The sequence below is a fragment of the Camelus ferus genome, chromosome 8 (assembly GCF_009834535.1).
Source record: "Camelus ferus isolate YT-003-E chromosome 8, BCGSAC_Cfer_1.0, whole genome shotgun sequence".
NCBI lineage: Eukaryota > Metazoa > Chordata > Mammalia > Artiodactyla > Camelidae > Camelus > Camelus ferus.
Window position 1 is genome coordinate 38830049 of NC_045703.1, and position 27083 is coordinate 38857131.

Here is a 27083-nt window from a genome sequence, read left to right on the forward strand (position 1 = left end):
TCTTCAAACTCAGTACTGCAACATCACCTCTTTCCTGGATCTCCTGATGCCAGTCTTACCTGCAGATCTGGGACTTACTGGCCTCCACAAGAGCCAGTTCCTGAAAATAAATCTTTCTGTCTCTGTGTCTATCATCTGTATTTATACACACACACACACACTTTTGTTTCTCTGGAGAACTCTTAATACAAGGATAAAAGAACTCTTTGTGACACAGAAAAGCAAAAACACTTAAACAGTGTTATATATTCTCACTGGGCTCTCAGAAAACCTGGAATCACAAGATCTTAGTATTGGAAAGGAACTTTGGGCTAATTTAGTCAAATTTTTCACCTACAAATTGTTTAAAATTAAAATAATAAAGGTCAAATGATACATATGCATTATGTATAATTTAACATCACTCCAAGCTAATATTTAATTTTATATATGAGAAGATGAGGCTCAGAGAGAAAAACAACTTCTCTAAGAAGACCAAGGTAGCAGTTACTAAGCCAGCACACAAATTCAATACTATACAAAGGCCATTATCTTTCTATTGGGTTTGATAGTTTTTCTTCAATACATCTCCTAAATGCTTGGACATTTCTGGTGATGTGGAATTTTGGTGATGCACACACCATTATATGGCAACTGTATTTATTTTTAAACATCTCTGTTAGAAACGGCTTCCATATTTTGAGTCAGATCTTACCATGTGTTTTGCCCTAACTGCATCTTCACACATACGCTTTTCAAACACTTAAAGTTAGCCACTTGATCCAAAGTATTTCCTTTTTAAATCTTTAAAAATGTTTTATCATAGGAAACAATTGCCAGACTCCCTTCGTCTTGGTTGTTTTTCTGCTGTTCTTTGGCTAGCTGTCCCTTGGTAAGCTCCAGCAGCTATTTCAAAAGTTGGGTTCTAGTGTTACCTACTTGAACAATGGAGAGCCTTTTCCTCTTGTTCTAGATACTACACTATCTTAAAGTAGTCTAAGATTTACTAGCTTTTTCAGATGATTTACAATATTGTGTTAGTTCTAGGTGTAAGATATACTAGATTTTTAATGTAATTTTATGTCTCTCTGTTTTTAAAGTATAGTTGATTTATAATATTGTGTTAGTTTCAGGTGTAAAGCAAAGTGATTCAGTTATATATCTATATATATCTGTATTCTTTTTCTCCAATTCTTTTCCATTAAAGTTTATTACAAGTTATTGACTATAGTTCCTTGTACTATACAGTAAATCCTTATTGTTTATCTATTTTATATATAGTAGTGTTTATCTGTTAATCCCATACTCCTAAGTTTTTCCTCCTACTCCCCTCTCTTTGGTAATCATAACTTTGTTTTCTATGTCTGTGAGTCTGCTTCTATTTTGTAAATAAGTTCAATTGTATCATTTTTTAAGATTCCACACATAAGTGATATCATATAATATTTGTTTTTCTCTGTCTGACTTACTTCACTTAATATGATAATCTCTAGGTCCATCCATGTCACTGCAAATGGCATTATTTTACTCCTTTATATGACAGAGTAATATTCCATTGTTTTAATCCATTCATCTGTTGATAGACACTTCGGTTGGTTCCATGTCTTGGCTATTGTAAATAATATTGCTGTGAGCACTGGGGTGTATGTATCTTTTCAAATTAGAGCTTTCGTCTTTTCCAAATACATGCCAATGAATGGATAGTTTCATGTTTCTTTTTACATGTTCCTTTATAAGAACTGGTCTCTCATCTTTTTATCTGTGTGGTCAGTATTTGTAGGACTTTGAATTAATCCATACTAAAATTCATATTAGTAGTTTCAACCTCAAATGGCCAAGTCTACTAAGGTATTTAATACTCTGTATTCTGTCTTTTTCAATGCACAGTTTTGGTTAACTTATATAAATAGTTAAGTTAAGGATATTGGATATAAAATATTAGAGCAATATGGTGGTAGAAAAGTTTAATGAAAACTTTTAGAGAAATTATTTAGAGAAATAAAGTTCAGGGCTTTATTCGCACAGAGACCGTAGTTGAAATCATTAGGAGTGAATACATTGCTATGAGAAAGACTATAAAAAGTGAAAATACCAAGTATTGATCTTTGGGAAACAATTGCATTTAAACATGGAAAAGCCCACTTTAGATAGGGAAGAAAAAGAGCAAATTCTTTAAAATATTTAAGAGTAAGAATCAGACTATTTCTGAAACATGGTCAGAGTGAAACAAATAGTTTCAGTAGAATGTGTGCAAGAAGCAAAAAAAAAAAAAAAAAAAAAAAAGATTAGAGGGCAAGGAAAAGAAAAAAATCGTGGAGGAGGATATAGCTCAGTGGTAGAGGGCATGCTTAGCATGCACGAGGTCCTGGGTTCAATTCCCAGTTCCTCCATTAAAATAATAAATACATAAACAAATAAACCTAATTACAATCCCTCCCCACAAATAGTATGGCATTGAGAAAGCATGCATTTGATACTGTCAAAACTGCAGACAGATCAGAGAGAAGGAGAATCGAGAAGACTGGCTGGCAGCCATCATAATGGTCACCAGTGATAGCAGAGGTGCCGCTCAGCTGAATATTTGGCATAGAAGTCAGACTGTGAGGTGCGAAGCAGTGGGGTGGTGATGAGGAGGCAGAGGCTGGGACTTTTCCGAGAAGTTCAGTGATTTCAGAGAACTGCAGGCTGCTGGCTCCACTGAACAGGTGGAGCCGAGTGTTTCTGCAGTTAGGGAAGGTTCATTGGCAGAGGGACTGACGATGCTAGAGAGGGAGGGGTAGTCAAAGGCAAACACTCTTGGGAAAAGAAGCTGGGATTGGATGAAGAACTGAGCTGAGTGTGTGAGTTTTATTCAATAGGATGAACATTTTTTTTTTTTTTTAATCTGAGTCACCAAGAAGGCAAGCAGGCTGGGTTATGATTCTTTGTAACCGAGGTGGAGACTAGGTTCTTATCGGTGAGTAGAAAGGAACGAAAGTGATTCGACTTTGGTCAGGAGGACTTCGGTAGCTCAATACTGGAGCACTAATGATGAGAACGGAGCCATGGTTGTCTGAAAATATGTTGAAATTGCACTGGGGAATGTATTAGTTTGCTAGGGTTGTCATAACAAAGCACCACAGACTGGATGGCTTAAATATGAAATTTATTTTCTCACAGCCTGGAGCCTGGAAGTCCGAGATCAAGGAGTTGCTGGGCTTGGCTTCTTCTGAGGCTTCTCTTCGTACCTTGTAAATGATGGTCTTCCCCCTTTGACGTCACTTAATTCCTTCTGCTCCGAGCCTGTCTGTATCCTAATCTACTTCTCCTGGAAGGACACCAGTCATATTGGATTCGGGCCCTCCCCAACCCCTCCACCCCCACATAGCCTCACTCACCCCTTTCATGACCCCATTTCCAAATCAAATCACACTCTGAGATACTAGGGGGTACTGTCTTCAACATGTGAGTTTACGGGCAGGGATGGTGCAAAGGGACACGGTTCAGCCTGCGACAGGAAGAATGCAGTCAACAACAGACAAATAGAAGAATCCCACTTCTCTATTTTCTTGTAGATGAATACATTGTGGAGAGTAGTCCTCAAAATTTAGTGTGTGTGGTAAGTAGAATAATGGACCCCGAAGAAGTCCACATCCTAATGCCTGGAGATAGCAATATGCTACTTTATATAGCAAAGGAGACTTTCAGATGCAACTTTGTTAAGGAGTTTGAAACAGCTAGATTGTCCTAGATGTCTAATCATGTTGGTTCTTGTAAGTGGAGAAGTTTTCCCTACTGACTTCAGGGTTAGAGGGAGATGTGATTCTGGAAGAATGGTCAGGAGGATGTTAATACTGCTGTGGGAGGATGGGAATCAGGAGACAAGGAAAGCAGATGGCTTCTAGAAGCAAGAGAAGGCCAAGACATAGATTCTCCCCTAGAGCCTCAAGAAAGGGACTCACGCTTCTGAACGTCTTAATTTTAGCCTAGTGAGACATGTGTTACTCTTCTGCCCTACAGAACTGTAACATAATAAATCTGTTTTAAGTCACTAAGTTGCTGATAATTTGCTACAGCAAAAATGGAAAAGTAACATGGTGTGCATTGGAGTCACCTGGGATCTATTTAAAATGCTGATGCTGGTTCAGTAGGTCTGGGGTGGGTCCTAAAATTCTGCATTTCTAACAAACTCCTAGGTGATGTCAGTGCTGCTGGACTGGGAACCACTCTTAGAAGAGCAAGGCTGGAGAGACCATGCATTCAAATCTTATATTATACATAAAGGATTTGAGATTTAAAAAGAACTTATGGATACTGGCAAAGCTGCCTTCAACTCCCAGCCCACTACTTTTCTTACTGTGCATTGCACTAGTACTTAAAAAAAAAAAAGGAAAAAATGGAGCCAATCAGGGAGGAGCAGTCAAGGAGAGGTGCCAGTGTTTGGGAGATTTGGCTCCAGAGCCTCTGTGTGGTTGTGGTGCCTGCAAGGTATCCGGGCTGACACTGAGCTGACACAAATTGTTCGTTACTAACACTTTAGTACACTGACAGCTGTTTGCCACGTGCAGCAGGCTGATAGCTCTCTTGGTTCCCAGCGGTTTCTACCTTCCTTGGTGTCAACAAGTTCAAGAAAGAGACTTCAGGGCAAAAGAGCATTTTGTTGTGACAATTTAGTGGGGCAACTTCCAGGAAGAGGCTCAAAAGCTGCAGATCATCTGTAAACTCAGAACTGTAAATACGAAGGGAGTGTTTCCAGTGACCCGAAGGGTATGTTCTATGTTTATCTTGTTGCCTGAGGCACTCTATAATTATGTGAGAGCAGAGTGTCAGCTGATCTCCTTGTGGATGGCACTGGCAAAAGGGTTTGAGGAAAACTACCAGGCTTATTAAAGAGAAGAAAGTGTTCCCATGCTGGGTATAACAAACATCCAACGGGGAAAATCAGAAAGGAAAGGATTCTAAGAATGTGGAAGGGACTTGTGAGGAGACATGGGTGAGCAAAAGATCATAAGGAGGGATGAGGAGAAACTCTACGACTGAGGCCACGTGGAACCCTCCCACTCTACAGAACAGTCAGGAAGATCCACAGGCACCAGAACAAGGGTTCTTGAACAGCTTAGTACCTGAGCGTCACCTGAGGAGCCTGCTAAATGGCCTTCCTCAGACCCTACCCCAGAGGTTCCTTTAAACTTTTTATTACGGAAAATTCCAAACACAAAAGAAGAGGGCAGGATATACGGAACTCTCACATTCATCCTCAGACTCAGTCACGACCATCTCACAGCCAACCTTCCTTCGTCTAGTCCACCTGCTTAATGCCTTCCTTCTCACCTTTCCTCCACTGGACTGCACTGATGCACAACAACATCACAGCTGTCTATCACAGCCCCAACCCCACACCCATAAACATCAAGCAAGGCTCTAGCACCCAATAAATGGTAAAATAAAGATTCCTGTTCTTATCACTACCCAGGAGCCCCCATGGAGACAGTGACTAGTTTCTAAGTGGAAGTAAGTCCATCAGAAACTGAAAATCTTCTTGGTTTCATTCTCAGCAGCATCCTGGTTGGTTTATGCCAGTTGTCCAAATTCTTCAAACTGTGACTTGAATTTTGATAAGGAAATGTCTCCCTTGAAGATGTTAACTACAGCAAGATATTTTTGGGGGTGAAATAATCCCCTGATTCAACTGCTTCCTTTTTTATAGAATGGCACAGGGGCAAAGTTAGGCTCGAATAGGAAACTGGGTGCCACCTTGATCTGCCAGATTCTTACCTGAGTTTCCTTCTTTCCCATCTTGCATATTTAAGAACCATTTCCAATTTTTCTTTCGAACTTTATATGCCTAGCCTTCCTGAATTCTCCCCCTACTTAGGGGCACAGTCTGCACACTCTATTTGGAGCAGGTGGCTGGCCCTCGTTTGTAGCACATTTCCTACCCAGACAATCTCTACCTCACACCCCGTCTAATTTCCGTGTGTCTCCATCTACCTGCTGCCATCACCGATTCCTCCGGAAATCCTCAGACTCGTGCTGCATGTGTTCCCAGAACGGCTTCCTTGCAGCCTAGGCCAACACATGAAGTGTTTGTGTTTCTGAAGTGCCAAACACACCCTCTATCTTTTTTTTTCTGAGTTTTTTTCTCTTAAATTTCAACATTTGATATTTTTTTGTAGAAACTTCATCTTACATTTGTTCCTAATGTATGAATATTATTAGATTATTAGATTAGATTTGGAGTGTTTCTAATAGCCAAAAACCTTTGGAAACGTTTGCTTATGACTTAGCTAATTCTTTTTTTGGTCTCTAGCATAGATGATACATTTTGGCAAGGCCTTAATATTGAAATCTTATTTTGCTGGCATAGAACATGCATGACAATTTGCAACTTGTCAGGACTTGAATTTCTCCATTACTGGACCCTCTCAGCTCTGCCCTCCTGAGATACTGGCGGAGTTTAAAGCTATAAGCTCGGAATAAGAAATTGATGTCAGTTGGGGAGAACTTCTGACTATCAGATTAAATTCATAACAGGAATTTATTGGAATTAACCCTTGCTATAGGCACATTATAGAAGGGAAGCAAATAAGAAAGGGTCAAGTGACATTTATTATAGTTAATATTTTATAGGAAAAATATTGTTTTGCTCTTTTGGCATATTTATATAAATGGAGGAGGGAAGGCATTGCAGTTAAAATAAAAGACATAGAGACTCACATAATGATTTTAATACCACACAAGTTATTTTAGCATCACATTGAAAACTACTAGTGAGACTCTCTCATGCTTTGGTTTATTTGACAAATTCTTGGCTCGTCCGAATATCTATGCTGTTGATCCGGTGGGGGAATGTTTACTGCTAAGACAATAGACCATTTAATTCTTTTAGAAAAAAACAGGAAAATAAACTTAACACAGTTTACAGACTAATTATACCAGAACACACACACACACACACACACACACACACACACTCACACACACACACACACACACACACACAGACTACCGCACATCCAAAATTTTGTTAAAGAGTCTTCTGCTAACCTGGTCCTGCAGTTATGTTTTGAGACTCTCTTCTAAAAACAAGAATATCTTTTTTAAATTTTTTTTGGTGTTTGAAAAAAGTATTAAATGGAGAGAAAAATAGCTTATGAAAACAAATTATATATGAGATATGAACTAAGACTCTTTTTTTTGCAGGCGGTGGTAAATAGGTTTGTTTGTTTGTTTACTTATTTAATGGAGATACTGGGGATTAAACCCAGGATCTCATGCATGCTAAACATGCACTCTACCCCCGAGATATACCGTCCACCCCGTGAACTAAGACTTTTGATTAGGGTTGCTAGAAGCTGCCATACCTACTCCAACATCAGACAATGGGAAAGCACCCAGTCCTCATAGTCGGGCTCTGGAAATCAGAGGAATGATCACCAATGAATAAATGATTTATAATTTAAGCAAATTTTCAATATTTTCTCTTAATTTGATTGTTGCGACAATTATCAAGATAGATAATTTAAATGCCCTTTTATCATAAGCAGAGTGTATTTTATAGAAGGTTCTGACTCATTTTATTTGTATATATTTAGATAGTGAAATATTTTAAATACTGTAGATATTGATCAAACTCACTATCTCTCTCTCTCTCTTCTTTTTTTTTTTTTTTTGCCCCAACTACTCCTATACATAAAAGTGTGGGTTTGTGTTTCATCTACATATGGCAAGGGTGAAGGATGGGGAGGCGTTAACAGCTATAGGGAAGTAATTCTATTAAATTTTGTATTCACAAACTAGGCTATATTTCAAAAAATCCTGATAGTAAATATCTCTCCCATGGTAAATTTATGTCCCTATTTTTCTTAGTGACATTTTAAGCATCTAACATCTGTACACTGAGTTTTATTATAAAGAGCAACATTTAGACAAATTAAACCTAACTAAAATCAACATTTATATGACTATGTCCAGTCTCAAGAATAGCAAACAAGTTAGAAGTACTAATGAGATGATATTCGAGAGCTTATTACATCACTATTCATACACGCAGACGCAGAGGAAGTGGTTGGGTCATTTCGATGGTCAAATGTTAGATGTGTTTATACTTGGCCAGATAGTGATTTTCCAACTGTGTATGGATTATAAACAAACAGCATTTAATTATCTACAGGGGTTCAGCTTTTCATGAAGGCAAGGAGAAAGCTAACTCTGAATGAGAATGAGGAAAACCTATGTGTTTTGTTTTTAGTAAAGTCACATTAATTAATATTTTGGATAAATACAAATTAACCTCTTATCAAACAGTCCTCCTGGACAAGCAGGGTGCTTGTGGGTCTGGACAGAGATGGGGATTTATAAAAGTTTTTACTGGAAGTGAAGCTAGATTGGACCCTAAGACTCTGAAGATCTGACTAGATAGTATTCAAGAGGGAATCTGGAGTTGAAAAATCAAGCAGTTATTCTAGCCAAAGAATCAATCTGGAGAAACGGGACACAGAAAGAGAGATTGGACATGAGGCAAATGGAGTGAACCAAAGGCAAGTAGACCAAACAAGATGTTCCTGGCAATATTCCATGAGACTTAAGTCCTAGTGTTTTCATAACCTGTACTTCTTTATAAGTGATGAGGAAGCCGGTTGTTAAGGTGCTGTGATGGTTCCTTATAAATCAGAGGGTGCAAAATGTCATATTTTGTTTGATCCATGTAATTCTTATCCATAGAGTGACTTGAAAGAAATTTGTGTTAGTTGCCAGCATTTAACACTAGAGATAGTTTACCTCGCGTTTTGCAGCTTTTCTGGAGACACCAGAAGATCCGTTATCCTTGATCTTGCTGTCATATGTAGGATTGATAGCTGTCAGCTGTCACTCTCCTGCCTCTTGCAATGGGCATGCACTCTCCTGTTTGCCACAGTCCCTACCAGTCTCCACTGTCCCTGACTCAATGCATGAAGACAGTTGGCCTTTTACCATCATACTCATTTTGTTGGCTCACTTGTGATAGAATTAAGGCAAAACTGAGATATTTCTTATATCCATTTGTAATTTTTTTTCAGTTTTAAAAGGCTTTTATTATAAAAAATTTCAAATATATAGAAAAGTAGATAGGATAAATAATTCCCCATGACCTGTTTTCATGGTTTAACTGTCATTACTAAAGTCTAATCTTGTTTCATCTATACCCCCACCCACTTCCTTCCATTGTATTATTTAAAAGAAAATCCCTGACATTGTATCATTTTATCTGTAAATATTTTAGCATGTAATAATAAAAGACAAGGAACATTGTATAAAATAATCACATAGCTATAATATCACAATCATGCCTAAGTATTAGCAGTATTTAATATCATCAAATACCAAATTTCCAATTGTCTCATAAGCATGTGTTACAGTATAATTAAATCAGGATTAAAATAAGGTCTACACAAGGTAACTGATTGATCTTTTAAATCCCTTTTCATTTATAGCTTCTCTTTATCTCTGTGTCTCTGTGTCTCTGCCTCTCTTTCTTCCTCCCCCTTTTTCTCTCTCCTCACTCCCCTCCCTCTCTACTGGTCTCTTTCTTCTGGCTATTTGTTGAGAAAACCTGGTTGATTGTTTTGTAGAATTTTTCACAGTCCAGAATTTGCTAGTTGCCTTTCCATATTAAAATTATCATCCCACTCTATCATCTGTATTTCCTTTATATTGGCTTGAATTTTTTGGAAATAGTATTTTGTATGTGGTGGTGTATTCTATCAGCAGGCACATGTTAGGGTCTCTGGGTCTTTCTGTCTCCCTCCCTCCGTCTCTCTTTCTCCCTCTCTCATTAGCAGCTGTTAGTGCTCAGTGCCTAGACACATCAGTTCAATAAAGGTTGCAAAATGTTGATAGTCAAATTAAACTATTCTGTCTTTATTTAATACCTGGAATACTTTAATTAAGAAAAACTATCCTTGTCTATTCTTTGTTTACCTAGTGGTCCAGTTCTTGTAGAAAGGCTGAATAAATGCTTGATTCTTTTCCTCTGTTTATAAGTTTCTCAAGATAATTAGCATCCTCTATTTGGGACTAATTTTTACTTTTTCATATTATAAACTCATGTTTAAACATATTTACTGTGTTTCAACCCATTGCAGTTGTTATCTGTATTGATGCTCATAGTTTTTGATTTTTTACTCGATTTTACTCGAGTATTTTGACATAACCCTAGCAAATTTTGAAAATTTCTTTGTTATCTGTTGGACAAAATGTTCTAAGATCATCTTGTACATTTACAGTCCAGATATGGAACCAGCCTTTTTTAGGAATCCTGGCTCCTTTGAGTACAAATTGGTATTTAAAGAACATAATCTGAGTGTTGGGAGCAATGCTCTGTCAAACTAAAAAAGTGAAAGATAGCTCAGAGGGCCACATGTTAATTGCCTTTTTTTTCTTAAACCTGGTCCATTTTACTTATCAATAATGCCTTTCTGGTCCCCAGTAGCATTTCAGCTTGCACCTCCTAGTCTAAACCAATTTTAAACATCAATATATTGTTCTAAATGCAGAAGTATTCTACAACAGGGTAAAAGGTAAAGGACTGAGTTACTTTACAACAAGAGAAAAAAATAAGGAAATAGTTGAAAATTATAAATGATTTTATTTACAAATCTCAGTCTGAACTCCTATTTTATACAGCAGAATATTGTGGACACTGTTTATTCACTTGTGAAATAAACCATGCTCCTGATGTCCAGAACTAATTGCTTTATTTACTTTAAATTTCAAAGGATTCTTCTCTCGAGATTGTCCATGTGGAAACACCCTATCAAAATGGTTAAAATTAAAGTGATGCTGTGTTTAAGTGACATTTTTTACTTTAGGATAGGAAGACAGAATGAAACTAACACATTGTCTACAACATGCTAGGGGTTTTCAAATATGTTATTTCACTTCATTCTCATAATAATGCTCTCTAATGTTATATTATGCCCCCTTTTTTTGGTAAACTGAAGGGTATAAAGTCTAGAATTGCCGAAGTTGCAGGAAAAAAATCTCCAAATGTTTTTTGCTATAATATTTTGAGAAGTAAGGGGAGAAATGTAAGAAGAGGGAAAGATGCTTTCTTAGTCCTCAAAATGAATGCTACAGAATTTCTAGGTCCATTTTATGTGGGGATATCCAACCCAGTAAACTGATTGGGTCTCATTCATTCTCAGGAAGATATATGATGCAGACAGAAAGGGTATGTTTATGGATACGGTATTAGCTCAAAGAGGCTGGGCTTTGCAGAACAACAGAATGGTTTGTTTGCCTCTCACCACTGCATATCCAGTATAGGTCAAAAGAGGGTAAGGTAGGGTTGGTTCTTTCCATGGTGTCATCCAGCCAACCAGGCCTCACCACTTGTAGTTACATCATCTGGAACAGGTGGCATATGAGGTGTCAGCAGATGGAGAAGAGACTGTGAGAAACTCACACATACAATCACACATCTTGAATTGGGAGTGGCACACATCACTTAAGCTCACAGCCCACTGGCCAGGATTAGTCAAATAGCTCCATCTAACTAGAAAAGAGATAAGAAATGTAATTCTCTCATTCAGGGCCCAGAAAGGCCAAGACAAATGCAATATCACCTTCTAGAGTCAGGTTCCCAGAAAACAAATTCTGAGGTGGAAGTTTTTATGCATAAAGGTTATTGGGAAGTGCTCTTAGGAACATCTGTAAGACAGTGAAGGAGGCAGGTTCGGGCAGAGGGACAGTGTGAATGGTGCTGCGGTGCAACAGAGACCAGGGGCGATGTTTTGAGGAAGCTCTGGAGCTGAGATGGCCCTTCAGAGTTGTCTGAATTAGGACAAGATGGTCAGACCTTAGTACCCTAGCAGCCAGTCATTGGATACAGACTACTTTATCTTCAAGTTTATTGCAGGTATGTTTGGTCCCCTGATGGATTACTGTCTATAAAGCACATTTAATAGACTAAATCAAATTAATCTCAGTATATCATATTAATCTAACCTGTTTCAAGATAGATATTTGTCTTCTCATTTAGGAAGAAATTTGGGAACACTAATCATATTTACTTTAAGTTACTAATATAGGATAAGAGTTCTTTGTTAAAATTTTACTGTTAGATATGTTGCAGAAGAGTTGGAATTGACATCCACACAACTGCTATTAACATTTTAGCAGATTTTCTTCAAACCATTATTTAATACACATTTATTTGTGATGTTACTTATTTCAAACTTTTGTTGTTGGTTATAAATTAACAATCTTTTAATTATGATGAAGAACCAAAAAGAGAAGAAAAATAAGGGAAAAGACCCTGAAGAAATGGGTCAAGAGAGGGAAGAGAGAAAATTTGCTTCAGGTACTTTCCAAATACTGAACATTGTTTTTTAATGACAGTCTGAAAAATAATACAATGAATGCACAGACCCAGAAGCTATGCAATTACTGGACAATAAAGCCTGTAGACTTTAAATGCAACACAATCTTATTTGGGCTTCTTTTCCACCAGCCCAATAAAATAAATAAAATAAAATAAAATGAAATTAAATGAAAGGTCCCTCGTAAAATAACATGCACATTTGAAACACCATTGACAGATTCTACTTACATCCAAGGTGTCATACAGACTACAAAATCCATAAATATGTATTAATCCACATATAGTGCCTGACCCAAAGTAGACTCAAAATATTTTTTGAGGAAATGAATAATGTTTTTAATAGCAATAAACTGTGAAAATAATATAATAGTTGATCTGTATTCAAAAGGGCATTATAAAAATGTTAGGAAGGTAAGTCAACACATGAAAATGTGAAATGTGAAAATGAGAATATAGAATAGTTCAGAGAAGTCAGTTAAGCAGGACATGGAGCTATAAGAAACAATTCATAGAGAAGATTAAGAAGGAACTTAAAGCTAAGTAGAAATCATATTTTTTAGCTTAATGAATTGAAGAGGTAGAAATATCAGAGAAAGGAACAATAGCAGAAGCAAAAGTTGAGAGAAGATATTGGACATGACATGTCTAAAAATAATGATATTAGAAGACTAAAGTAAGAATGATACACTGAGTGCTTACATCTAGGGATAAAGCTACAAGACAGCTCTCATGGGATAAGCAAACATCAAATAAATAGTTATAATTGTGATGAAATTTAAAAAGTTGAAGTTGTGTGCTAGATGTCTTGGAGTATAATCGGCACACTGCACACACAGGAAAAAATGCATGGAAAGACAATGTGCCTTTATGTTGTCTCCCATTGCCCCTTTAAATTGTGGTGAGAGGTGGTTCTCTCTTGCTCCTATGAAAACACGGGTTGTGCCATTTTCTTATTATGGTCACTTTAAACTGCAAATACTTTCTAAATCAGAAATTAGAGCACTTGTCACTTGCAACAGTTAAAGTTTCCAAGTCCATTTAACATAAAAGCCACTCCCTTTCCCCCAGCTGGGCTCTCTGAGGGGGAAGGAGTGTGGTTACCTTCTTTTCTCTTTGTCATGCAACTCCTACCCTTTTCTTACTTCTTATTTCTGACTCTTCTGGGGAAGAGAGGGCAACAGAAAAATTCTTGTCTGATGGGGACTCTCCTAACCTGACTTCCTGGCTTGGTCCATCTCTGAGGCTGACTCTTCTGAGAGTGCTTTTGTGTGTTCTTACTAGGGCCTCTTTCTGGTGCTTTCCTTGCATGAAATGCTATATTCTCCTCTTGGAGGTTGCATAGGCCTTCCTCATTTCCCTTAGAATGTCAGGATTTCTTCAGCTCCTCTCCACTGAGGCCTTTTCCCCCATCCTCATCTCTAAATGACTTTGTGAGACAAGACCTAAGTCAACTTCACATCTGCTTTCTGTTGTGCATGTCTCACAACTGGTCTTGGGAATGCTTTCTGCGAGTGCAGGCTGGCTCCAAAGCAGCCTCCTCTTTTTCAGCTGGTCTCTCAGTTTCTGGACGATCTCTTACCCTCTTTCTATTTTCTAGACAGTATGGAAGACCCCAGTCTTCTATGCCTCCATAACCGTAGGTGGCAAATCATGAGCTCTTTAAAAGGCCTCCCTGGAACCCCTTTCACTAGATTTGAGATAGATGGAGAGACCTTCCCCATTGATGGAAATCATCTTCAAAATTTTTTTCTCAATCTAAATGAGAGCTTAAAGCATCACAAAACTGACTTTATTATTTTTCTCTAAAAATTTCCATCTTGGCTTTGCAGATCACTTTGGTATGTTCTTAAGGAGTCAGCTAAAACTTCCATGTTAAATCCTCTTCCAGAATCATATAATAGGAGACTTAACATAGTTTATGAGATCAGGAAGAAATTTCCTGAGGAAATGAAGAGAGACATTTCATGGAATTCAATAAAAGAGCATTTCAGGAATGGAAGATTGCTCCACAGAGCTAAGGACTTCCAGGAAAGCAACTCTGAGGACTGAGAAGAACTCACTCTCTTTGGTAGCAAAAAGTTTCCTGTGAAAAAATGGAGGGAAAAGTTAAATTCTATAAGGTTGACAAAAAGAGGGAGAAGTAAGGAAGTGGAGATCACAAATTTTGAAACTTCAGAAAGCTTGAAATGAAGAAGAGGAAAGAGTTGGGAATTCATTGTAAATGGGAGAGGCAGAAGACAGTTAAGTGCTGTGGGAAGGGGTCACTAAATAAAAAGTAGTTCAGGATACCAGAGAGAGAAGTGATCATCCAAAGGAAGAAGGCTGAAGAGGCTAAAATCTAGAGTCGAGGTGATGATTAGCCTTGGGCAGGAAAAACGCCTCTTACTCAAGTACCAGGAGGAAAGAATCAATGCAGATTTAGGGCAAATTTGAGGACTTGGTATTTGAAAACGGAAGGATTTACAATGTGATGGCTTCTACTTTCCGTGCTTAATAGCCAAGTCATTGGAATAGAGGACTTTTTTGAGGAATTGAGAAAAATAAAGTGAATTTGAATAACAGAAGGTCTTAAATATGCTTTCGTATCTGGATTTGACATTGTAGGAGAGAAGTGATTCAGAAGAAAATTATAAAACCTATGAAAATAGGATTATCTTGATGACTACTTCTAATTCGCACTTCCTCTGCACAAGAACCTGTGCTAAGCACTTTACAAACATACATCCAATTCCCATCTCTATTTACCTGGACTGCAACTGTCTTCCCATCCACTTTTGCTTCTGTAAATCCTTCTCTGTACAGCAGCCAAAATGGGTCTTTCAAAATATAAGCCATGTTATTACCCATTTAGGATCTAGCATGGCTTTCAGGCCCCTAGAGAAAAGCCCTGCATGTCCTGGACCCTGTCCAGCCCTTCAACCTCACCTTTTCCTTTGTTGTTTGTTACATTGTTTTGAAGATCTGTCAATAGATCTGTTTTTATTTCATTTAAGTTTTCTAACATGTTTTTACAAGAATATGAAAAAGCTATCGATTTTTATTTCAGATAATTTACAAGTAGGTAACATTTCAGAATATTATTTAGGTTAATTTTTTTTTTTTGCAATTCGCATATAGAAGGAATGAACCAAAACAAACCAGCTTTCCTCTAAACGCTGAATTCCTTTGTTGTATAGCTTGAAATCTTACTTTGGTTTCAGTAAGAAAAAGAAAGCTTTATAGAGTGTGATAGTCTCACTTGTACATAGGAATAGAAGAAACCTATGCATGGCAATGAGAATTATGGGAAAATGTCAACATCTAGTTTTCCACTTTCTTATTTATTCAAATCTCTCTCTGTGATTCCATTTTGCTTTTATATAGCTCTCAACCTGAGTGAATATTTATTGAGCATAACTTCAAGATCAAGTTTCTGTTACTTGTTGAGTGGTGCTTTTTTTGTACCACTACGTTTAGCCTTATCCCATATTTAAATGAACCCATAAATTTGGGGTAGCTTTACTAAGCCATTAACATTTTCTGTGGGGATAAAGCATGGCTCATGAGGTTTTAGCATGGAATTTTTTTTTCCTTTTCTTTTTTTTTCTTAAACTAAGTTGAAAAGAATTTGTCAGGACATCTTTAAGTCTTAAAAGATGACAAAAAGCACACAAAGAAGATAATAAAGACATTGGTTTGTTTTCAGTGGTTCCTTATATTCTAGCAATTCAAAAATAAGTAAGTAAAACTGAAAATAATTTCTACTTAAATGTTTCGGGAGAGGGTTATTAGAAGATGTTTATGAACTTAATGTGATCTGTATGAACTGACCACTTTGGCTATTTTGAAAATTTTGCAATGGGTCAAAAGATTTTTAATTTACATGTCTTAAAGGGAGAGTTAGAAAAAAGGACATTTCAGTAACAAAAGTATCTCAAATTATTCTGTTTGATACACTCTATGTATATTTTCCTGTGATTTATGAGCTGTTGCTTATTTTTATGAGTTTTTGAGAACTTTTTATCACTAGCACCCTCTTAAAATATCCCATTAACTTGTGTAACTTTTTCAAATACTACTTATGTAGTAATTGCAAGGAACTAATTATCACTCTCAGAAGCCAGAGAATAAATCTCAGTTCAACATAGTTAATAACTTTCTTCCACTTTTAGTATATACACATAGATTAATTTTGGCTTTGTTATGGGACATTTGCATTCAAGTATATAACTTGTCCTAACCAATCAGTTTCCTACTGTATCTTAATAGCTTTCATGACCTCTACTCACTCAATGGACTATAACAGCATATGCATTTATCTCACTGATTTTATATTTCCTTTAGGGGAGACACAAATAAATAGGAAGAACCAGAAAAGATGGTTTAATCAAATTCTAACAGAGCAAACCTGATACATGATGATGATCTGGCAGGGCTACTAATTCTGACAATCCTTTCATCTTCAGCAAGCTACTCTATGGTTTATTTACTCTGAATGCCAGAGGAGACAGGCATTTTTATGCTTCTATCACACTCTCCAGGTAGGATTCCATGCTTTAGAACAGTGGTTCTTAAAATGTGGATGGAGTTCAGCAGCAACAGCGTTACCTAGGTACTTGTTGTAAATATAGCTTAACGGGCACCACTCAAGATTTGCTGATTCAAACCCCCAGAGGATAGGATCCAGTAACCTGTATTTTAATGGGGCTTCCAGGCAATTCTGAGGGCCAGTGTCCAGTATGGTGCACACAGCTCTGGCACCGTTACTAGGGGAGGGACTGGAGCACCATGCAGAAAAAAAAAATGATGGGTTTAATTACATGTGAATGTATTTTGCCTTTTCCTTATAAGCCATGCTCTTTCCTCTGGGTAGCATGACATGGAGGACATATGTATGCAGCCTTAGATGGGAGAAAAGAGAGTAATCCCCCTTCTATTTATGTGATCTACACAGTATAGAAGTTTTTGGTTACGTGAGGCAGAAATTCCAATAAAAACTGGCTCAAGTGAAAAAGAATATTTATTCACTCAATCACTGACTATCTAGAGATTAACAGTAGTAATAGGTAGCATCTATTGAACACTAAGTATGTGTGAGGCACTGGTTTAATTGCTTTGCATGGATTAATTCGTTAATACTCACAAAAACTCTTTGAAGACGGTAGTGCATCTCCATTTCAGAGATGCAGAAACTGAAGCACAGTGAAGTTAAGTAGCTGGATTGAGATTCAAACTGAGATACTGCAGCTGGCTTAGGGCTGGCTTGATCAGAATTTAAGTCATGTCATTGCAAATCTTTCTGCTCCCAAAGCTAGCTGAAGTCCTGAGTCTAACTCACATTGACTCAGGGTCACAGGCTCCTCTCTGAACCAATCCGAACTATGGCCAAGGGAACGAGATGTACTGATTAGCTAAGGACAATCAGACCCCATCCCCAGAGCTGTGAGTGGACTAAGGAAATCAACTGTCATCACAGGGTACTGTTTTAAGAGAAGAGGGGAAATGGGTAATGGGTACTACAAAGGAGCAGAGAAGATCACCAGAGGCACTGCTTTATTATCCAAGACCTCTTTGTGTCCAAGTAGCAAAAGCCCCAAGCAACCCAGCTTTGACAAAGAAGCATTTATTGGATTATATTATTGACCCAATGGAAGGGGAACGTTGCATGAGGATTTGAGGGGCAACTGTCATCATTCATGAGTTATTGCCAAGCCTCCCCCTCTTCACCTTTCCACTTGGATTTTTTTTCATCAGTACTATCTCTGTTATCAAACAATGTCACTCTCTGGTTCTGAGTTCAAAGATCCTAGAGATAAGTCCCTATTATCTAAGCTTGGATGGAGCTTCCAGCCTTGAGTGATTTAGCTGTGGCCAGAGAGCCGAAGTAAAAAGAATAAGGACTATTGTGTGGTGTGGCCATTGAACGCTTACTCAACAGCCCTTCTCTTCTTTCTCCTTTCAAGTCAGACTCTAATTTTGTTCAGGTATCTACTTTTCTTAGCACAACCCGATCCTTGAGGAGTGGTGGCTCCAGCTCCAGCTCCAGGTGATGAATCACAATTGACAGAAGATAATCCATCGCAGATACTGTTTTATGAGTAGATGCATAATCCAGTTCTGGCCAAAGAGATGCAGGGGGACTCCGCTGAGGGGTTTCTTACATTGATTTTCTCCACTGATAAAAAGAAATTTGTGAGGCCTTAAAAAAAACCTTCCTGGGTTAGTGTAAAAGGCAACAGCCAAAAACAGAACAAAGGTACTAAGTGAAGTGACCTTGTTCACACCAGAGTTGGGTTTTGCTTTTAATCTGATGACTATTTAAAGAAATTGTTGATGTCTTTGTTTCATAAATAGTTAGTCATTTCTTTGTCTTTATCCTGAAGTGCCCGTATGTCATATGGGTTTCGTTTTAAACTTGTATAAGAAAAACGGAATGATGGCTCTGTATGGTTGGCATAATTCATATCTCCCTCCCCTCAACCCCAACTTTCCTATTAGTAGAGTCTGGTACTATTTGTGTGTTTTCCCATAGGCAAATGCTGGACAGTTTCGCTTTTGGTTTTTACAGAACTTTGAGACCTATGAGCGGTTGTCCTCCAAGAATGAATAGTTAGGACGCACTGATTCAAGTGATCGTTATGGCTGGGCTATTTTAATGTGTCCCTATTTTATTTTTGTAAATATTAGCTCTTCTATGCTTCTTTCATCATGATTTATCCAAGGAAGCTAATTGAGAATGAGCATGATAATATCAAAGAATAATTTTTCAAGAACATTAAAAAATGGGTATTATACAAATAAAGAGTAAGTATATGACAGAGATTCATTTATCTCATCAGTTAGGGAAGTGGGAGGGTAAACTGATACCAAAGACACTTGAGGAACTGAGCATTGCTATGCACTGAACAAAAAATGTTGGATTTCTAGCTTAAACACAAACTTGGATAATACCCTAAAGGGCATTAAAACCATATCATTTGGTTATCATTTCAACCAGACAGAAATTATTTTCATCTCTACCAGATTCACAAAGTAACATGTAACATTGTAGAGTTTGGACTCTGGTAATAAAGAGTATGTCAAAAGAAGATTCATTGATCTAGAGATTTCAATAATTTAAAGGTGAACCTATTAAGCAATGCTCCACTGTCACACTGAACGCACATGTAATCATCCTTCTACCTTGCTTTCAAGTTTTTCATATTGTCTCATAACAGCAGGAATACTACAATATTGTTATAAAGATTAAATAAAATAACATATATGCTTTATACCATAAAGTCTTGTGAAGTATAAAATGGTGTTTTGTAAGTTATTACTATAATTACATAATATTCCAAAGGCAAGCTTGACATAAAGGAGTCTAGTTAGAGTTAGGCTGTCAGTATTTTTTTTTTTTTTTTTTGAGATCCTAAAACAGAGACTTTGGTGACCCCAATGGCAAGATGAGAATGAATTTATGTCAAGTGGGACATGATATGCAGAAAGGATTAGAGGAATCACAAATCTTTTTACCACCCTGGGGAGAAACATTTCAAAATAAAATCATGTTTTTTTTCTTGCCCCAGTCTGAGGATAATGCTCAGGAAAAACTCTGAATGTCCTACTTTATTAATTCAACAAGTTTGTGTTGAGCAAAAAAAAAAAAAAACAAAACTAATGAGGTGCCCTGTGTAGCCTACTGCAGGGACACTAAAGGAACTAAGATATTCTTTCTCCATAAATATCCAGATTTAGCAGCAGAAACAACACAAAAATAACCGATTGGAACAAAGAGGGAGGGGTAATTATTTTGTTTTGAATAATGGCAACATGAAGCTTTGATTAATTTAACTACTGTTTATTTAATCAATTGTAAGTTGGAAGCACTATTTCTTGTCTTTTACTGGATACTATTCACACTGAACTGCAAATGAAACTCCTTATTGCTCTGTCTTTTTCTTTTATGTTCTTTTTCATATTTTTTCTCTTTGATCTCATATTTTCAAATATAAAGTAATTAAAGAAAAATAGTCATTGAAAAAGATTCTTTGTAAAATTTTTGATTTTTTAAAATAAGAGTTTAATAAATCTAACAAAAATGTTAGCTTGTTTAATGCCCAGTATTAAAAAGAAAAATACAGACTTGGATTTGAAGAACCAAACGGAAATAATTTTATATCTCTATAGAATTTTCCAACGATTCTGTAAAGTTTCCTGAGTATAATAGTAAAAATTCTGGAAAAATAGTATTTTTTCCTTACCAACCAGTAAGTTATTATTAATATAGTTAAACCAAACCAGAGACATAACCCAGAAAAGAAAAGCCAGACTATTTCAATGAAAACAATGAGAAGAAAGTAAACTATTTTGAATTGCAGTGATTCTTAAAGTTAAAAAGTTACCCTATCTGTCTCCTTTGTGTTTGTGAAAACCCCCTAAATATGCCCTTCCATTTTTTGGTAGAAAATTATTTAGATGAATAATTACTTGATACTCATCATAATTCACTCCAGTTTTTCATGTACAATTCTGCAAAAGCCAAGAGCTGCCCAGAGGATGGGAAACATCAGTGATATTACTAAACTCCACAAACAGAAATGAAAAGAAAACTCAAATACTATATATGGTTTGCTACTGTTTATTCTAGACAGATGTTTGTGTATTATCACTGTTCATACAGAAAAATCTTTATAGCAAACATGTGGTTTTATCTTTAGAATAAGGTTCAATCTCATAGAATTCCAGATAGTTTTGGTAAAAGACTTAAGATGCTATCTGGGCTAGAATGGTAAAACTGAGACTTCCCACTCATTAATACTATAAGTTAGTTCCATATGCTAACCTGGGATGGTTGCCAAGAAATGTTATCCAGTGAAAAATAAACCATGGAGGTCGCGTATATAGTCTGATTCCATTTATATTCAAGCTGTAACAGAAGAGTTCACGTGTATGTACCAGTGAGGAATGGAAACCAATGTATTCGTCTCTCATTAACTACCTGAGTGGAAGCCTCTTTTTCTATCTCTGTTTTTCAGTGCTTGAATTCATAGCACTGGAAATTAAAAAAAAAATAAATAAATACATATAAAGATATTCTTTTCCGTGTGTATGTAAATGAATAAAAGGATAAAGGGACAGATGGATGAAAGAGGATTTTTACTTTGCTCCATATATATTTGTGTGGTGTTTAATTTTTTGTAGTGAGCATACGTAATCACTTTTAAAATAAAGTTGAAAATCAAGAAAAAAAAAGATGAGTTATAAGTACAGATATGGAAATATATGTATATTCAAAATATTTATTTTATATGAAAAAAGCAGGCTACAGAATAACCTCGTGTTCTCTATGTTAGGAAAAGAAAAGCAAACTGTCAGGAGTGATGTTGAGGAGACACCTTTTCCTCTACAAACGTCTGTGCTGAAATTCACTTTGTAAGTATGTATTTCTATGCTATTTATGCTACTTATGAAAAAAACTTTTTTTTTTTTGTAGAGAATCACCTGTTTGTTTTCTTTCTGCTAAAGGATGTCATAAAGAAAGATTTGAGGAACTTTATAATACAGAGTCAATGATTTAATAGTAAAAATTACTTTCATTTTCTACAAGAATCTCGGTATTAATCAGAGGTCACTTGTGAAGTTTTCTGAAATCATTGTTGATATTTTTTCTCAATCGCTTTAAGAAATTAAGTCCTTAATTTCAATACTATATTTTTTCCTGCTTAATAATTCTAATGACATCTTTCATACTGTTTGATTTTTAAAATATTCTCTCTTTATTCTTGATAGGGATATTTTGTGTATTTTAATCAGGTGCGTTAATTTTGCTTTCTCAGGGTTGAGTCTTTCATAGATCTTGCACTTTCCTCAGACGTCTCTTTATTTTTTCCTGTGCCTTCATATTTGTGGAACAGCCACCTTTCTCTCTGGTGACATATAACTGAAGGGACGGATGACAGCTCCAATCTTAGCTGGCACTCCTCTTGGTAAAGATAAAGTGTGTATTGCGGGTGGGTGGCCACAAAAAGAGAAGAGCCCCTGCATTGTCTTTTGTAACCTGCTTCCCCCAAGCTGCTCCAAGCATTGCTTTTTTCCGGGGGCTGCCTTTCCCTGTGGTTACCCAGTATGGGCTCAGTGATGGAAAGCCTTGGTCCTTCTGCACTGGACTGGAACTTATGTTTTCTGTCCACTCCTTGAACCCACTCTGGCAGAGTAGACACTGAGCTGGCCAGTAAAATGTGATGAGAGGAAAGTAGAGAACTAGAAAGCATTCCTCCAGGTTCTGTGGGACCTGACCTACGTTCTGGTTCTCCAAACGCTTTTCATAGTCTTTGATGTAGATTCTGGGATCAATCAAAATTCCTTTTTCACTTTTGTGCATCTCCAGGCTTGGGTTCAGTGGGGGACTGAACAGTTCATGTGTGTTCACGATCTGATCCTGACCACTATACCGAACTTCAGCTTGGAATGTACCTGCGCCTCAAATCTCCTCATTTACGTATGACTTTATTTTTCTTACTCTTTAGTTTCTTTCCTTAGGGAAGCTTGACTCACAAGTTAATGTATATCTCCTTATACTTTAATATCTAATGCTGACAATTGGGATTGTATGAGGATTTCTTCAATAACCGGCCATCTCCCCAGATGTTAAGGTCCATGAGAGCAAGGAATGCATCGGGTTTTCTTGGTTACAGCTCCATCTGCAACATCCATCATAGTACCTGGACAATAGCTGAGACTCACGAGTATTTTTCAAAGGAAAAGTAAAGAGAAGAAGGAACAAAGAAAAGATCTATATTAATTAAAGTGGAACATAATGTATATCTCTTCAAGAATGATCAGCTTCTGAATTACTCACATTTGTAGTATATAGGAAGCATGGAATCACAGATGGGCTTTATCCTGGATGATAAATAATATTTGGCCCTTTGATTTTTATTAATATACTGATATAGACCAAAAGTTGATGAGTTTTCTGGAAAAGAAATATACTATGTTTTAACGTCAAAGAAAAATTAATTCTGTATGAATAAGAGTCTGTACAATTCTCAATTCATCTCAGGATGTAAAGAATTCCTTATTTAAAAGTCTGAAAATCTATGTGAAACATTTAGCAAAGAATTTAAACTTTCTTTACTGAAAAAAATGACCACAGAAAACCAGTGAAGATTAAATAGGAGTATAGCAATAAAGAAAAACAACAGAAAAAGAGGAAATGCTAGGCAGACTTTCAAGATTCTCCTTCTAAACACTTTAACAATTAAATAAGTTCTCCTCCCTACCTGTTCTAAAATATAAATGAATTTCTCAGACTTTTGTCCGCATGTTTCCCAAACCAGATAGTTTGGTTCTAGGCATGTTTCTCAGGTTCTCAGATGCTATTAGTTCACACAGCCTTTTAAATAACAGACAATGTCAGGGTATAAAATGATGTTAACACCTCAGATTATTTTTCTGCTGCAGCACCAGGCTATGGTAGAAGCACTTGTTGCTTGCATCCTAGTCTCTTATCTAATCCACGTCTCCCTTTCTGGTATAATAATTTAATCTCAGATTCGTGAACGGACAAGACATCCCCCACCCATCTGCCCCTCCAATTTCTATCAAGTTCTCCAGGGTTGTCATCTTCATTTGTGATCTACAATTAGAGGACCAAGTTCAATTGGTTTACAATGAAGCAAACAAGAAACTTTATCTACAAAATCTCTGCTTTTCTCAGTATTAATGTCTTTCACAATACAGTTTCTATTCAGCGCCAATTTGTTATGTTCTTTTTGCTTGTCTTTGAGCCAGCTTTCACTCCTTCATGTAAAATGCACACTGTGGAAGTTATCAACTATCAATTAAGGGAGTTCCAAGTGCTGGGAAGGAAAAACAAAACAAAGATCTCAGCAGGCAAAGCTTATACTGATAACTGAAAAGTGCCAAATTAAGGCTAATTCACATAACTTCAGAGAATGACTCAAAGGCTCAGATCATGAGTCATGAGCTTTCATTGAGATAAGGCCAGCAATACACATGGAAGGGCTCAGTGTATGCAAAGCAGGCTGAAAAACGCATAAATCCATCATGAACAGACCAGTGTGTTACAAAGAGGAACATTATTAGGACTGTCATGTCGCTAAAGGTCAAATGCACCTGTGAAGAAATCAGTGCTTCCAGTGACCCAGAACAGAGTGCACTGTAACATTAGAGGCTCTGTTTATATTGAGCTTGTCACTATGACTGCATTTCCAGTATGAGGAAGAGTACTTAATGGAACAAACAAGACACTTGAAGATGCGCCATGAGGAGAGAAGTAAAAGCAGGGAGCCTCATGCCAAGTCATCTGTTCTCTCGGGTGCGTTCTCATCGCCTTCCCTGCCGTCCGATTGGCCCACGTCTAAGGCTATCATACTCCCTCCCTCCCTCCCTCCCTTTGTGTGTTCTGCCAGCCTTTTGGCATGAAATTCTACTTTCCAGTTTCTCTCTTTGTCATGCTATGGACCATATTGCTTTTTTCTACCCTTGGATTAATTTACTACCAACACTGCTAGGGATGTTACTAGAAATCTAATTTACTCTGAAGTTTTCTCTCCAGCTTGAGTTGTTCTTGTCTCTCACTTCCTCCACTCCTAACCATACACATGCACACGAAGATCCTTCACTATTTTCTGGGTTTTTTTTTTAACACTTTTATTGTGGTATAATTCCTGTATAATAAACTATATATATTTCAGATGTACAATTAGATGAATTTTGATAGATGTGTACACCATGAAACCTCCACCACAATCAAGATAGCTAACATTTCCATCACTCCTCAAGAGATGCAAATTTCAAAATCCTGATTTATTTCTTCCCACCCTCTTTACCCCCTGGTAACCATAAGTTTGTTCTCTATGTTTGTGTGTCTGTTTCTGTTTTGTAGTTAAGTTCATTTGGACCCTTCACTATTTTCTGACTCTAGGAGGTATGATAACCTCTTAGCCAGAATTGGTGGTGGATTTATTGTAGCTTTTACAGACAGAATCTGCTGGGAGAGGAGAAGGACTGAAGGTCATTGATTCTAGGTAACAGGGAAATAACATAGAGATTCAGGGATGTGGACACTGTTGAATGTGGCAATGGGACATAGCGGTAAACAAAAGAAGTTGCTGTGTTTTCTTTCTTGTCTGATTGTTTTTTAAAGAGGAGGATCTCAGATGAGTGAGGATAATGGTTACTTAAGTAAGGTAATAACACGGCCATACAAAAGGTGGCATTAGAAAGTTAGAGGGGAATATACGCTGTGGAAGGTTTGAAGAAAACTAGTCTGCATTCTTGGTGGTAAAACACAGAAGGCAAGAGATAAATGGTCGTTTTTAGTTCATGTTTCTTCCTTCTCTGAATTACTGTATCTGTGAACAGGGCAGATCCCAGATAGTATAAAACAGTGGTGAAGGGAGCAAATTCTGAATTCAAAAGCCTGGTTTTTGGTCCTACCTGTATTGGATACAAATATGTGAATTTGAGCAAGTACGAACCCACTTTGGATCTTTGTAAAATAGACTTAATGTTTCAATCTATTTCTTTGAAATAGTTACTTAAAATGCTCACTATCTGTTTCTACCTCCTAAACTCCTTCCCATCAAGGCTTTGCCCCCATTCTGCCATCCATTCTTGCTGTGGTCACCAGTAGCATTCATGCTGCTAAATGCATATGTGGTCAGTTCTCGGGACTCATTTGACTTAAGATGTCAGCTGCATTTGGCGGAGTTCCTTCTCCATACACTATTTTTCTCTTAGCTTGAGGGACACCACACTCTCCTGGTTTCCCTCCCATGCCACTGGTTGCTGCTTCTTGGTTTCCTCTTACTGGCTTGTCCTTTTCTCCCTAAACTCTCCATGTTGAGGTGCCAGAGTTAAAAGTTAGGTTCTTTTTCTTCTCCTCCATATACATTCCTTCCCTTAGTGATTTCAATCAGGCTTGTGGCTCTAAATTCTAAGTATATGCCATGGACTCCCAAATTTTTGTCTTTAGCCCAGATCTCTCTTCTGAACTTCAGACTTGTCTACCACATTGCCTACTGAAAACCTCCACTTGGATGGCTAACGAGGACCTCAAGCTTCACATGTCCAAAATGGAGCTTCTGGACATCTCTTCATAGGCTACTCTACCTGCAGCCTTCCCCCTGTCATTTGATGATGCTTCCAGCCCTACATTTCTGGAGTCAACCTTTTTCTTGATTTTTATCTCATATCCCACATCTGATCCACCAGCCCATCCTGTTGGCTCTATCTTCAGAATAGATCTGATCATTTCTTACTACGTCCTGTGGTTCTGCCCCAGCCCGAAACCCATTACCTTCACCTGGATTATTGCAAGTTTCCTGACTGGCCTCCCTTCTATTAACCTTGCCTCCCTGCAGTTTTTTTCCTGATACAGAGTCAGCATAGTCTATAAGCCAGACCATATCCGTCCCCTGCTTAATGACTTCCAATGGCTTTACGCCTCACTCACAGTAAAAGCCGATTTCTCCAAGGCCACTTCCCTCACCCCTCTGACCTCACTCCTTTCTCTGCTTTTCTCCTTGCTCTCATCTCCAGGCCCACTAACCATTCTGTGCTACTTGAACCAGACCTGTCCCCATCTTAGTGCCTTTGCACTAGTGGTTCATTTCACTAAGAATATTCTTTTCTCCAGATAGTCTTACGGCCAACTTCTTTCACACTTAAACGTTTGAGATTTGCTATATTACAAACTCAGTGTGGCTTACCGTGGTCATCTCGTTTAAAATTGCACCCTGCCCCTCTCCCAGCACTCTTGATCCTCTCCTTA

At 37.4% G+C, this 27083-nt stretch overlaps 1 long non-coding RNA gene across 2 annotated transcripts in view; it reads right to left on the reverse strand.

The window, feature by feature from the left end:
- Positions 1–21760: 21760 nt before the first annotated feature.
- The window catches only part of LOC116665364, a 49894-nt gene continuing 44571 nt past the window's right edge, over positions 21761–27083 (reverse strand). For both annotated transcript variants that reach the window (XR_004321953.1, XR_004321954.1), the window contains one exon: positions 21761–23258. This is a non-coding gene — a long non-coding RNA (uncharacterized LOC116665364). The remainder of the gene's footprint in view (positions 23259–27083) is intronic.